Genomic DNA, 13,663 nt, shown 5'->3' on the forward strand with positions numbered 1-13,663 from the left:
AGGTTAGTATGTCGTCCAAAATGTGACAAAAAAGTCATAGGTTAGTATGTCGTCCAAAATGAGACAAAAAAGTCATAGGTTAGTATGTCGTCCAAAATGAGACAAAAAAGTCATAGGTTAGTATGTCGTCCAAAATGTGCCAAAAAAGTCATAGGTTAGTATGTCGTCCAAAATGAGACAGAAAAGTCATACTTTAGTATGTCGTCCAAAATGAGACAAAAAAGTCATAGGTTAGTATGTCGTCCAAAATGTGACAAAAAAGGTCATCGGTTAGTATGTCGTCCAAAATGAGACAAAAAAGTCATACTTTAGTATGTCGTCCAAAATGTGACAAAAAAGTCATAGGTTAGTATGTCTTCCAAAATGTGCCAAAAAAGTCATAGGTTAGTATGTCGTCCAAAATGAGACAGAAAAGTCATACTTTAGTATGTCGTCCAAAATGTGACAAAAAAGTCATAGGTTAGTATGTCGTCCAAAATGTGACAAAAAAGTCATAGGTTAGTATGTCGTCCAAAATGAGACAAAAAGTCATAGGTGAGTATGTTGTCCAAAATTTGACAAAAAAATCATAGGTTAGTATGTCTTCCAAAATGTGACTAAAAAGTCATAGGTTAGTTTGTCGTCCAAAATGTGACCAAAAAGTCAGAGGTTAGTATGTCGTCCAAAATGTGACAAAAAAGTCATAGGTTAGTATGTCGTCCAAAATGAGACAAAAAAGTCATAGGTTAGTATGTCGTCCAAAATGAGACAAAAAAGTCATAGGTTAGTATGTCGTCCAAAATGTGCCAAAAAAGTCATAGGTTAGTATGTCGTCCAAAATGAGACAGAAAAGTCATACTTTAGTATGTCGTCCAAAATGAGACAAAAAAGTCATAGGTTAGTATGTCGTCCAAAATGTGACAAAAAAGGTCATCGGTTAGTATGTCGTCCAAAATGAGACAAAAAAGTCATACTTTAGTATGTCGTCCAAAATGTGACAAAAAAGTCATAGGTTAGTATGTCTTCCAAAATGTGACAAAAAAGTCATATGTTAGTTTGTCGTCCAAAATGTGACCAAAAAGTCAGAGGTTAGTATGTCGTCCAAAATGAGACAAAAAAGTCATAGGTTAGTATGTCGTCCAAAATTTGACAAAAAAGTCACAGGTTAGTATGTCGTCCAAAATGTGACAAAAAAGTCATTGGTTAGTATGTCGTCCAAAATGTGACTAAAAAGTCATTGGTTAGTATGTCGTCCAAAATGTGACAAAAAAGTCATACTTTAGTATGTCCTCCAAAATGAGACAAAAAGTCATAGGTTAGTATGTCGTCCAAAAGTTGACAAAACAGTCATAGGTTAGTATGTCGTCCAAAATGTGCCAAAAAAGTCATAGGTTAGTATGTCGTCCAAAATGAGACAGAAAAGTCATACTTTAGTATGTCGTCCAAAATGAGACAAAAAAGTCATAGGTTAGTATGTCGTCCAAAATGTGACAAAAAAGGTCATCGGTTAGTATGTCGTCCAAAATGAGACAAAAAAGTCATACTTTAGTATGTCGTCCAAAATGTGACAAAAAAGTCATAGGTTAGTATGTCTTCCAAAATGTGACAAAAAAGTCATATGTTAGTTTGTCGTCCAAAATGTGACCAAAAAGTCAGAGGTTAGTATGTCGTCCAAAATGAGACAAAAAAGTCATAGGTTAGTATGTCGTCCAAAATGTGACAAAAAAGTCATAGGTTAGTATGTCGTCCAAAATGAGACAAAAAAGTCATAGGTTAGTATGTCGTCCAAAATGTGACAAAAAAGTCATAGGTTAGTATGTCGTCCAAAATGAGACAAAAAGTCATAGGTGAGTATGTTGTCCAAAATTTGACAAAAAAATCATAGGTTAGTATGTCTTCCAAAATGTGACTAAAAAGTCATAGGTTAGTTTGTCGTCCAAAATGTGACCAAAAAGTCAGAGGTTAGTATGTCGTCCAAAATGTGACAAAAAAGTCATAGGTTAGTATGTCGTCCAAAATGAGACAAAAAAGTCATAGGTTAGTATGTCGTCCAAAATGAGACAAAAAAGTCATAGGTTAGTATGTCGTCCAAAATGTGACTAAAAAGTCATAGGTCAGTATGTCGTCCAAAATGTGACAAAAAAGTCATAGGTTAGTATGTCGTCCAAAATTTGACAAAAAAGTCACAGGTTAGTATGTCGTCCAAAATGTGACAAAAAAGTCATTGGTTAGTATGTCGTCCAAAATGTGACTAAAAAGTCATTGGTTAGTATGTCGTCCAAAATGTGACAAAAAAGTCATACTTTAGTATGTCCTCCAAAATGAGACAAAAAGTCATAGGTTAGTATGTCGTCCAAAAGTTGACAAAACAGTCATAGGTTAGTATGTCGTCCAAAATGTGCCAAAAAAGTCATAGGTTAGTATGTCGTCCAAAATGAGACAGAAAAGTCATACTTTAGTATGTCGTCCAAAATGAGACAAAAAAGTCATAGGTTAGTATGTCGTCCAAAATGTGACAAAAAAGTCATAGGTTAGTATGTCGTCCAAAATTTGACAAAAAAGTCACAGGTTAGTATGTCGTCCAAAATGTGACAAAAAAGTCATTGGTTAGTATGTCGTCCAAAATGTGACTAAAAAGTCATTGGTTAGTATGTCGTCCAAAATGTGACAAAAAAGTCATACTTTAGTATGTCCTCCAAAATGAGACAAAAAAGTCATAGGTTAGTATGTCGTCCAAAATGAGACAGAAAAGTCATACTTTAGTATGTCGTCCAAAATGAGACAAAAAAGTCATAGGTTAGTATGTCGTCCAAAATGTGACTAAAAAGTCATAGGTTACTATGTCGTCCAAAATTTGACAAAAAAGTCATACTTTAGTATGTCGTCCAAAATGAGACAAAAAAGTCATAGGTTAGTATGTTGTCCAAAATGAGCCAAAAAAGTCATACTTTAGTATGTCGTCCAAAATGTGACAAAAAAGTCATATGTTAGTATGTCGTCCAAAATTTGACAAAAAAGTCAGAGGTTAGTATGTCGTCCAAAATGTGACAAAAAAGTCATAGGTTAGTATGTCGTCCAAAATGTGACAAAAAAGTCACAGGTTAGTATTTTGTCGGAAATGATACAAAAAAGTCATAGTTTAGTATGTCGTCCAAAATTTGACAAAACAGTCATAGGTTAGTATGTCTTCCAAAATGTGACTAAAAAGTCATTGGTTAGTATGTCGTCCAAAATGTGACAAAAAAGTCATACTTTAGTATGTCGTCCAAAATGAAACAAAAAAAGTCATAGGTTAGTATGTCGTCCAAAATTTCACCAAAAAAGTCATAGGTTAGTATGTCGTCCAAAATGTGCCAAAAAAGTCATAGGTTAGTATGTCGTCCAAAATGAGACAGAAAAGTCATACTTTAGTATGTCGTCCAAAATGAGACAAAAAAGTCATAGGTTAGTATGTCTTCCAAAATGTGACAAAAAAGTCAAAGGTTAGTATGTCGTCCAAAATTTGACAAAACAGTCATAGGTTAGTATGTCGTCCAAAATGAGACAAAAAAGTCATTCTTTAGCATGTCTTTCAGAATCAACCATTAAAGTAGTAAATGGGAGTGGGATTTGAACCAGTTCCCCCTGAGGTAAGCTGGTTCAAAAGCACACATCTTAGACCACTCTGCCTAACTGAGCAGAACTGCTTGCTATATTTTAGGTTAGTATGTCGTCCAAAATGAGACAAAAAAGTCATAGTTTCGTATGTCGTCCGAAATTTGACAAAACAGTCATAGGTTAGTATGTCTTCCAAAATGTGACTAAAAAGTCATTGGTTAGTATGTCGTCCAAAATGTGACAAAAAAGTCATACTTTAGTATGTTGTCCAAAATGAGACAAAAAAGTCATAGGTTAGTATGTCGTCCAAAATTTCACCAAAAAAGTCATAGGTTAGTATGTCGTCCAAAATGTGCCAAAAAAGTCATAGGTTAGTATGTCGTCCAAAATGAGACAGAAAAGTCATACTTTAGTATGTCGTCCAAAATGAGACAAAAAAGTCATAGGTTAGTATGTCTTCCAAAATGTGATAAAAAAAAGTCATAGGTTAGTATGTAGTCCAAAATTTGACAAAACAGTCATAGGTTAGTATGTCGTCCAAAATGAGACAAAAAAGTCATTCTTTAGCATGTCTTTCAGAATCAACCATTAAAGTAGTAAATGGGAGTGGGATTTGAACCAGTTCTCCCTGAGGTAAGCTGGTTCAAAAGCACACATCTTAGACCACTCTGCCAAACTGAGCAGAACTGCCTGCTATATTTTAGGTTAGTATGTCGTCCAAAATGAGACAAAAAAGTCATAGTTTCGTATGTCGTCCGAAATTTGACAAAACAGTCATAGGTTAGTATGTCTTCCAAAATGTGACTAAAAAGTCATACTTTAGTATGTCGTCCAAAATGAGACAAAAAAGTCATAGGTTAGTATGTCTTCCAAAATGTGACAAAAAAGTCATAGGTTAGTATGTCGTCCAAAATTTGACAAAACAGTCATAGGTTAGTATGTCGTCCAAAATGAGACAAAAAAGTCATTCTTTAGCATGTCTTTCAGAATCAACCATTAAAGTAATAAATGGGAGTGGGATTTGAACCAGTTCCCCCTGAGGTAAGCTGGTTCAAAAGCACACATCTTAGACCACTCTGCCAAACTGAGCAGAACTGCCTGCTATATTTTAGGTTAGTATGTCGTCCAAAATGAGACAAAAAAGTCATAGTTTCGTATGTCGTCCGAAATTTGACAAAACAGTCATAGGTTAGTATGTCTTCCAAAATGTGACTAAAAAGTCATTGGTTAGTATGTCGTCCAAAATGTGACAAAAAAGTCATTGGTTAGTATGTCGTCCAAAATGTGACTAAAAAGTCATTGGTTAGTATGTCGTCCAAAATGTGACAAAAAAGTCATACTTTAGTATGTCCTCCAAAATGAGACAAAAAGTCATAGGTTAGTATGTCGTCCAAAAGTTGACAAAACAGTCATAGGTTAGTATGTCGTCCAAAATGTGCCAAAAAAGTCATAGGTTAGTATGTCGTCCAAAATGAGACAGAAAAGTCATACTTTAGTATGTCGTCCAAAATGAGACAAAAAAGTCATAGGTTAGTATGTCGTCCAAAATGTGACAAAAAAGTCATAGGTTAGTATGTCGTCCAAAATTTGACAAAAAAGTCACAGGTTAGTATGTCGTCCAAAATGTGACAAAAAAGTCATTGGTTAGTATGTCGTCCAAAATGTGACTAAAAAGTCATTGGTTAGTATGTCGTCCAAAATGTGACAAAAAAGTCATACTTTAGTATGTCCTCCAAAATGAGACAAAAAAGTCATAGGTTAGTATGTCGTCCAAAATGAGACAGAAAAGTCATACTTTAGTATGTCGTCCAAAATGAGACAAAAAAGTCATAGGTTAGTATGTCGTCCAAAATGTGACTAAAAAGTCATAGGTTACTATGTCGTCCAAAATTTGACAAAAAAGTCATACTTTAGTATGTCGTCCAAAATGAGACAAAAAAGTCATAGGTTAGTATGTTGTCCAAAATGAGCCAAAAAAGTCATACTTTAGTATGTCGTCCAAAATGTGACAAAAAAGTCATATGTTAGTATGTCGTCCAAAATTTGACAAAAAAGTCAGAGGTTAGTATGTCGTCCAAAATGTGACAAAAAAGTCATAGGTTAGTATGTCGTCCAAAATGTGACAAAAAAGTCACAGGTTAGTATTTTGTCGGAAATGATACAAAAAAGTCATAGTTTAGTATGTCGTCCAAAATTTGACAAAACAGTCATAGGTTAGTATGTCTTCCAAAATGTGACTAAAAAGTCATTGGTTAGTATGTCGTCCAAAATGTGACAAAAAAGTCATACTTTAGTATGTCGTCCAAAATGAAACAAAAAAAGTCATAGGTTAGTATGTCGTCCAAAATTTCACCAAAAAAGTCATAGGTTAGTATGTCGTCCAAAATGTGCCAAAAAAGTCATAGGTTAGTATGTCGTCCAAAATGAGACAGAAAAGTCATACTTTAGTATGTCGTCCAAAATGAGACAAAAAAGTCATAGGTTAGTATGTCTTCCAAAATGTGACAAAAAAGTCAAAGGTTAGTATGTCGTCCAAAATTTGACAAAACAGTCATAGGTTAGTATGTCGTCCAAAATGAGACAAAAAAGTCATTCTTTAGCATGTCTTTCAGAATCAACCATTAAAGTAGTAAATGGGAGTGGGATTTGAACCAGTTCCCCCTGAGGTAAGCTGGTTCAAAAGCACACATCTTAGACCACTCTGCCTAACTGAGCAGAACTGCTTGCTATATTTTAGGTTAGTATGTCGTCCAAAATGAGACAAAAAAGTCATAGTTTCGTATGTCGTCCGAAATTTGACAAAACAGTCATAGGTTAGTATGTCTTCCAAAATGTGACTAAAAAGTCATTGGTTAGTATGTCGTCCAAAATGTGACAAAAAAGTCATACTTTAGTATGTTGTCCAAAATGAGACAAAAAAGTCATAGGTTAGTATGTCGTCCAAAATTTCACCAAAAAAGTCCTAGGTTAGTATGTCGTCCAAAATGTGCCAAAAAAGTCATAGGTTAGTATGTCGTCCAAAATGAGACAGAAAAGTCATACTTTAGTATGTCGTCCAAAATGAGACAAAAAAGTCATAGGTTAGTATGTCTTCCAAAATGTGACAAAAAAGTCATAGGTTAGTATGTCGTCCAAAATGTGACTAAAAAGTCATTGGTTAGTATGTCGTCCAAAATGTGACAAAAAAGTCATACTTTAGTATGTTGTCCAAAATGAGACAAAAAAGTCATAGGTTAGTATGTCGTCCAAAATTTCACCAAAAAAGTCATAGGTTAGTATGTCGTCCAAAATGAGACAGAAAAGTCATACTTTAGTATGTCGTCCAAAATGAGACAAAAAAGTCATAGGTTAGTATGTCTTCCAAAATGTGACAAAAAAGTCATAGGTTAGTATGTCGTCCAAAATTTGACAAAACAGTCATAGGTTAGTATGTCGTCCAAAATGAGACAAAAAAGTCATTCTTTAGCATGTCTTTCAGAATCAACCATTAAAGTAGTAAATGGGAGTGGGATTTGAACCAGTTCTCCCTGAGGTAAGCTGGTTCAAAAGCACACATCTTAGACCACTCTGCCAAACTGAGCAGAACTGCCTGCTATATTTTAGGTTAGTATGTCGTCCAAAATGAGACAATAAGTCATAGTTTCGTATGTCGTCCGAAATTTGACAAAACAGTCATAGGTTAGTATGTCTTCCAAAATGTGACTAAAAAGTCATTGGTTAGTATGTCGTCCAAAATGTGACAAAAAAGTCATACTTTAGTATGTCGTCTAAATTGAGACAAAAAAGTCATAGGTTAGTATGTCGTCTAAATTGAGACAAAAAAGTCATAGGTTAGTATGTCGTCCAAAATTTGACAAAACAGTCATAGGTTAGTATGTCGTCCAAAATGTGACAAAAAAGTCATACTTTAGTATGTCGTCCAAAATGTGACAAAAAAGTCATAGGTTAGTATGTCGCCCAAAATGAGACAGAAAAGTCATACTTTAGTATGTCGTCCAAAATGAGACAAAAAAGTCATAGGTTAGTATGTCGTTCAAAATGTGACTAAAAAGTCATAGGTTACTATGTCGTCCAAAATTTGACAAAAACGTCATACTTTAGTATGTCGTCCAAAATGAGACAAAAAAGTCATAGGTTAGTATGTTGTCCAAAATGAGCCAAAAAAAGTCATAGGTTAGTATGTCGTCCAAAATGTGCCAAAAAAGTCATAGGTTAGTATGTCGTCCAAAATGAAACAGAAAAGTCATAGTTTAGTATGTCGTCCAAAATTTGACAAAACAGTCATAGGTTAGTATGTCTTCCAAAATGTGACAAAAAAGTCATTGGTTAGTATGTCGTCCAAAATCTGACAAAAAAGTCATACTTTAGTATGTCGTCCAAAATGAGCCAAAAAAAGTCATAGGTTAGTATGTCGTCCAAAATGTGCCAAAAAAGTCATAGGTTAGTATGTCCTCCAAAATGAACCAGAAAAGTCATAGTTTAGTATGTCGTCCAAAATTTGACAAAATAGTCATAGGTTAGTATGTCTTCCAAAATGTGACTAAAAAGTAATTGGTTAGTATGTCGTCCAAAATGTGACAAAAAAGGCATACTTTAGTATGTCGTCCAAAATGAGCCAAAAAAAGTCATAGGTTAGTATGTCGTCCAAAATGTGCCAAAAAAGTCATAGGTTAGTATGTCGTCCAAAATGAGACAGAAAAGTCATACTTTAGTATGTCGTCCAAAATGAGACAAAAAAGTCATAGGTTAGTATGTCGTCCAAAATGTGACTAAAAAGTCATAGGTTACTATGTCGTCCAAAATTTGACAAAAAAGTCATAGGTTAGTATGTCGTCCAAAATGAGACAAAAAAGTCATAGGTTAGTTTGTCATCCAAAATTTGACAAAACAGTCATAGGTTAGTATGTCGTCCAAAATGTGCCAAAAAAGTCATAGGTTAGTATGTCGTCCAAAATGTGACTAAAAAGTCATAGGTTAGTATGTCGTCCAAAATGAGCCAAAAAAGTCATACTTTAGTATGTCGTCCAAAATGTGCCAAAAAAGTCATAGGTTAGTATGTCTTCCAAAATGTGACAAAAAAGTCATACTTTAGTATGTCTTCCAAAATGTGACAAAAAAGTCATAGGTTAGTATGTCGTCCAAAATTTGACAAAAAAGTCACAGGTTAGTATTTTGTCGAAAATGTGACAAAAAAGTCATAGGTTAGTATGTCTTCCAAAATGTGACATAAAAGTCATACTTTAGTATGTCGTCCAAAATGAGACAAAAAAGTCATAGGTTAGTATGTCGTCCAAAATGTGACAAAAAAGTCATAAGTTAGTATGTCGTCCAAAATGAGACAAAAAAGTCATAGGTTAGTATGTCGTCCAAAATGAGACAAAAAAGTCATAGGTTAGTATGTCGTCCAAAATGTGACTAAAAAGTCATAGGTTACTATGTCGTCCAAAATTTGACAAAAACGTCATAGGTTAGTATGTCGTCCAAAATGAGACAAAAAAGTCATAGGTTAGTATGTTGTCCAAAATGAGACAAAAAAGTCATAGGTTAGTATGTCGTCCAAAATGTGACAAAAAAGTCATACTTTAGTATGTCGTCCAAAATGAGCCAAAAAAAGTCATAGGTTAGTATGTCGTCCAAAATGTGCCAAAAAAGTCATAGGTTAGTATGTCGTCCAAAATGAAACAGAAAAGTCATAGTTTAGTATGTCGTCCAAAATTTGACAAAACAGTCATAGGTTAGTATGTCTTCCAAAATGTGACAAAAAAGTCATTGGTTAGTATGTCGTCCAAAATGTGACAAAAAAGTCATACTTTAGTATGTCGTCCAAAATGAGCCAAAAAAAGTCATAGGTTAGTATGTCGTCCAAAATGTGCCAAAAAAGTCATAGGTTAGTATGTCCTCCAAAATGAACCAGAAAAGTCATAGTTTAGTATGTCGTCCAAAATTTGACAAAATAGTCATAGGTTAGTATGTCTTCCAAAATGTGACTAAAAAGTAATTGGTTAGTATGTCGTCCAAAATGTGACAAAAAAGGCATACTTTAGTATGTCGTCCTAAATGAGCCAAAAAAAGTCATAGGTTAGTATGTCGTCCAAAATGTGCCAAAAAAGTCATAGGTTAGTATGTCGTCCAAAATGAGACAGAAAAGTCATACTTTAGTATGTCGTCCAAAATGAGACAAAAAAGTCATAGGTTAGTATGTCGTCCAAAATGTGACTAAAAAGTCATAGGTTACTATGTCGTCCAAAATTTGACAAAAAAGTCATAGGTTAGTATGTCGTCCAAAATGAGACAAAAAAGTCATAGGTTAGTTTGTCATCCAAAATTTGACAAAACAGTCATAGGTTAGTATGTCGTCCAAAATGTGCCAAAAAAGTCATCGGTTAGTATGTCGTCCAAAATTTGACAAAAAAGTCACAGGTTAGTATTTTGTCGAAAATGTGACAAAAAAGTCATAGGTTAGTATGTCGTCCAAAATGTGACAAAAAAGTCATAGGTTAGTATGTCGTCCAAAATTTGACAAAAACGTCATACTTTAGTATGTCTTCCAAAATGAGACAAAAAAGTCATAGGTTAGTATGTTGTCCAAAATGAGACAAAAAAGTCATAGGTTAGTATGTCGTCCAAAATGTGACAAAAAAGTCATAGGTTAGTATGTCGTCCAAAATTTGACAAAAAAGTCAGAGGTTAGTATGTCTTCCAAAATGTGACAAAAAAGTCATCGGTTAGTATGTCGTCCAAAATTTGACAAAAAAGTCACAGGTTAGTATTTTGTCGAAAATGTGACAAAAAAGTCATAGGTTAGTATGTCGTCCAAAATGTGACAAAAAAGTCATAGGTTAGTATGTCATCCAAAATTTGACAAAACAGTCATAGGTTAGTATGTCGTCCAAAATGTGCCAAAAAAGTCATCGGTTAGTATGTCGTCCAAAATTTGACAAAAAAGTCACAGGTTAGTATTTTGTCGAAAATGTGACAAAAAAGTCATAGGTTAGTATGTCGTCCAAAATGTGACAAAAAAGTCATAGGTTAGTATGTCGTCCAAAATGTGACAAAAAAGTCATAGGTTAGTTTGTCGTCCAAAATGAGACAAAAAAGTCATAGGTTAGTATGTCGTCCAAAATGTGCCAAAAAAGTCATAGGTTAGTATGTCGTCCAAAATTTGACAAAAAAGTCAGAGGTTAGTATGTCTTCCAAAATGTGACAAAAAAGTCATCGGTTAGTATGTCGTCCAAAATTTGACAAAAAAGTCACAGGTTAGTATTTTGTCGAAAATGTGACAAAAAAGTCATAGGTTAGTATGTCGTCCAAAATGTGACAAAAAAGTCATAGGTTAGTATGTCGTCCAAAATGTGACAAAAAAGTCATAGGTTAGTTTGTCGTCCAAAATGAGACAAAAAAGTCATAGGTTAGTATGTCGTCCAAAATGTGCCAAAAAAGTCATAGGTTAGTATGTCTTCCAAAATGTAAAAAAAAAGTCATACTTTAGTATGTCGTCCAAAATGTGACAAAAAAGTCATAGGTTAGTATGTCGTCCAAAATTTGACAAAAAAGTCACAGGTTAGTATGTCTTCCAAAATGTGACTAAAAAGTCATAGGTTAGTATGTCGTCCAAAATGTGACAAAAAAGTCATAGGTTAGTATGTCGTCCAAAATGAGACAAAAAAGTCATACTTTAGCATGTCTTACAGAATCAACCATTAAAGTAGTAAATGGGAATGGGATTTGAACCAGTTCTCCCTGAGGTAAGCTGGTTCAAAAGCACACATCTTAGACCACTCTGCCAAACTGTGCAGAACTGCCTGCTATATTTTAGGTTAGTATGTCGTCCAAAATGAGACAAAAAAGTCATAGTTTAGTATGTCGTCCAAAATGTGACAAAAAAGGCATACTTTAGTATGTCGTCCAAAATGAGCCAAAAAAAGTCATAGGTTAGTATGTCGTCCAAAATGTGCCAAAAAAGTCATAGGTTAGTATGTCGTCCAAAATGAGACAGAAAAGTCATAGGTTAGTATGTCGTCCAAAATGAGACAAAAAAGTCATAGGTTAGTATGTCGTCCAAAATGTGACTAAAAAGTCATAGGTTACTATGTCGTCCAAAATTTGACAAAAAAGTCATAGGTTAGTATGTCGTCCAAAATGAGACAAAAAAGTCATAGGTTAGTATGTCATCCAAAATTTGACAAAACAGTCATAGGTTAGTATGTCGTCCAAAATGTGCCAAAAAAGTCATAGGTTAGTATGTCGTCCAAAATGAGACAGAAAAGTCATACTTTAGTATGTCGTCCAAAATGAGACAAAAAAGTCATAGGTTAGTATGTCGTCCAAAATGTGACTAAAAAGTCATAGGTTAGTATGTCGTCCAAAATGAGCCAAAAAAGTCATACTTTAGTATGTCGTCCAAAATGTGCCAAAAAAGTCATACTTTAGTATGTCTTCCAAAATGTGACAAAAAAGTCATAGGTTAGTATGTCGTCCAAAATTTGACAAAAAAGTCACAGGTTAGTATTTTGTCGAAAATGTGACAAAAAAGTCATAGGTTAGTATGTCTTCCAAAATGTGACATAAAAGTCATACTTTAGTATGTCGTCCAAAATGAGACAAAAAAGTCATAGGGTAGTATGTCGTCCAAAATGTGACAAAAAAGTCATAGGTTAGTATGTCGTCCAAAATGTGACAAAAAAGTCATAAGTTAGTATGTCGTCCAAAATGAGACAAAAAAGTCATAGGTTAGTATGTCGTCCAAAATTAGACAAAAAAGTCATAGGTTAGTATGTCGTCCAAAATGTGACAAAAAAGTCATAGGTTAGTATGTCGTCAAAAATTTGACAAAACAGTCATAGGTTAGTATGTCGTCCAAAATGTGACTAAAAAGTCATAGGTTAGTATGTCGTCCAAAATGAGACAAAAAAGTCATAGGTTAGTATGTCGTCCAAAATGAGACAAAAAAGTCATAGGTTAGTATGTCGTCCAAAATGAGACAAAAAAGTCATACTTTAGCATGTCTTTCAGAATCAACCATTGAAGTAGTAAATGGGAATGGGATTTGAACCAGTTCTCCCTGAGGTAAGCTGGTTCAAAAGCACACATCTTAGACCACTCTGCCAAACTGTGCAGAACTGCCTGCTATATTTTAGGTTAGTATGTCGTCCAAAATGAGACAAAAAAGTCATAGTTTAGTAAGTCGTCCAAAATTTGACAAAACAGTCATAGGTTAGTATGTCTTCCAAAATGTGACAAAAAAGTCATACTTTAGTATGTCTTCCAAAATGTGACAAAAAAGTCACAGGTTAGTATTTTGTCGAAATGTGACAAAAAAGTCATAGGTTAGTATGTCTTCCAAAATGTGACAAATAAGTCATACTTTAGTATGTCGTCCAAAATGAGACAAAAAAGTCATAGGGTAGTATGTCGTCCAAAATTTGACAAAACAGTCATAGGTTAGTATGTCTTCCAAAATGTGACAAAAAAGTCATACTTTAGTATGTCTTCCAAAATGTGACAAAAAAGTCACAGGTTAGTATTTTGTCGAAATGTGACAAAAAAGTCATAGGTTAGTATGTCTTCCAAAATGTGACAAATAAGTCATACTTTAGTATGTCGTCCAAAATGAGATAAAAAAGTCATAGGGTAGTATGTCGTCCAAAATGTGACAAAAAAGTCATAGGTTAGTATGTCGTCCAAAATGTGACAAAAAGTCATAAGTTAGTATGTCGTCCAAAATGTGACTAAAAAGTCATAGGTTACCATGTCGTCTAAAATTTGACAAAAAAGTCATAGTTTAGTATGTCGTCCAAAATTTGACAAAACAGTCATAGGTTAGTATGTCGTCCAAAATGAGACAAAAAAGTCATAGGTTAGTATGTCGTCCAAAATTTGACAAAACAGTCATAGGTTAGTATGTCGTCCAAAATGTGCCAAAAAAGTCATAGGTTAGTATGTCGTCCAAAATGAGCCAAAAAAGTCATACTTTAGTATGTCGTCCAAAATGTGCCAAAAAAGTCATAGGTTAGTATGTCTTCCAAAATGTGACAAAAAAGTCATACTTTAGTATGTCTTCCAAAATGTGACAAAAAAGTCATAGGTT

This window comes from Solea solea, chromosome 13, assembly GCF_958295425.1.
Source record: "Solea solea chromosome 13, fSolSol10.1, whole genome shotgun sequence".
Classification (NCBI taxonomy): domain Eukaryota; kingdom Metazoa; phylum Chordata; class Actinopteri; order Pleuronectiformes; family Soleidae; genus Solea; species Solea solea.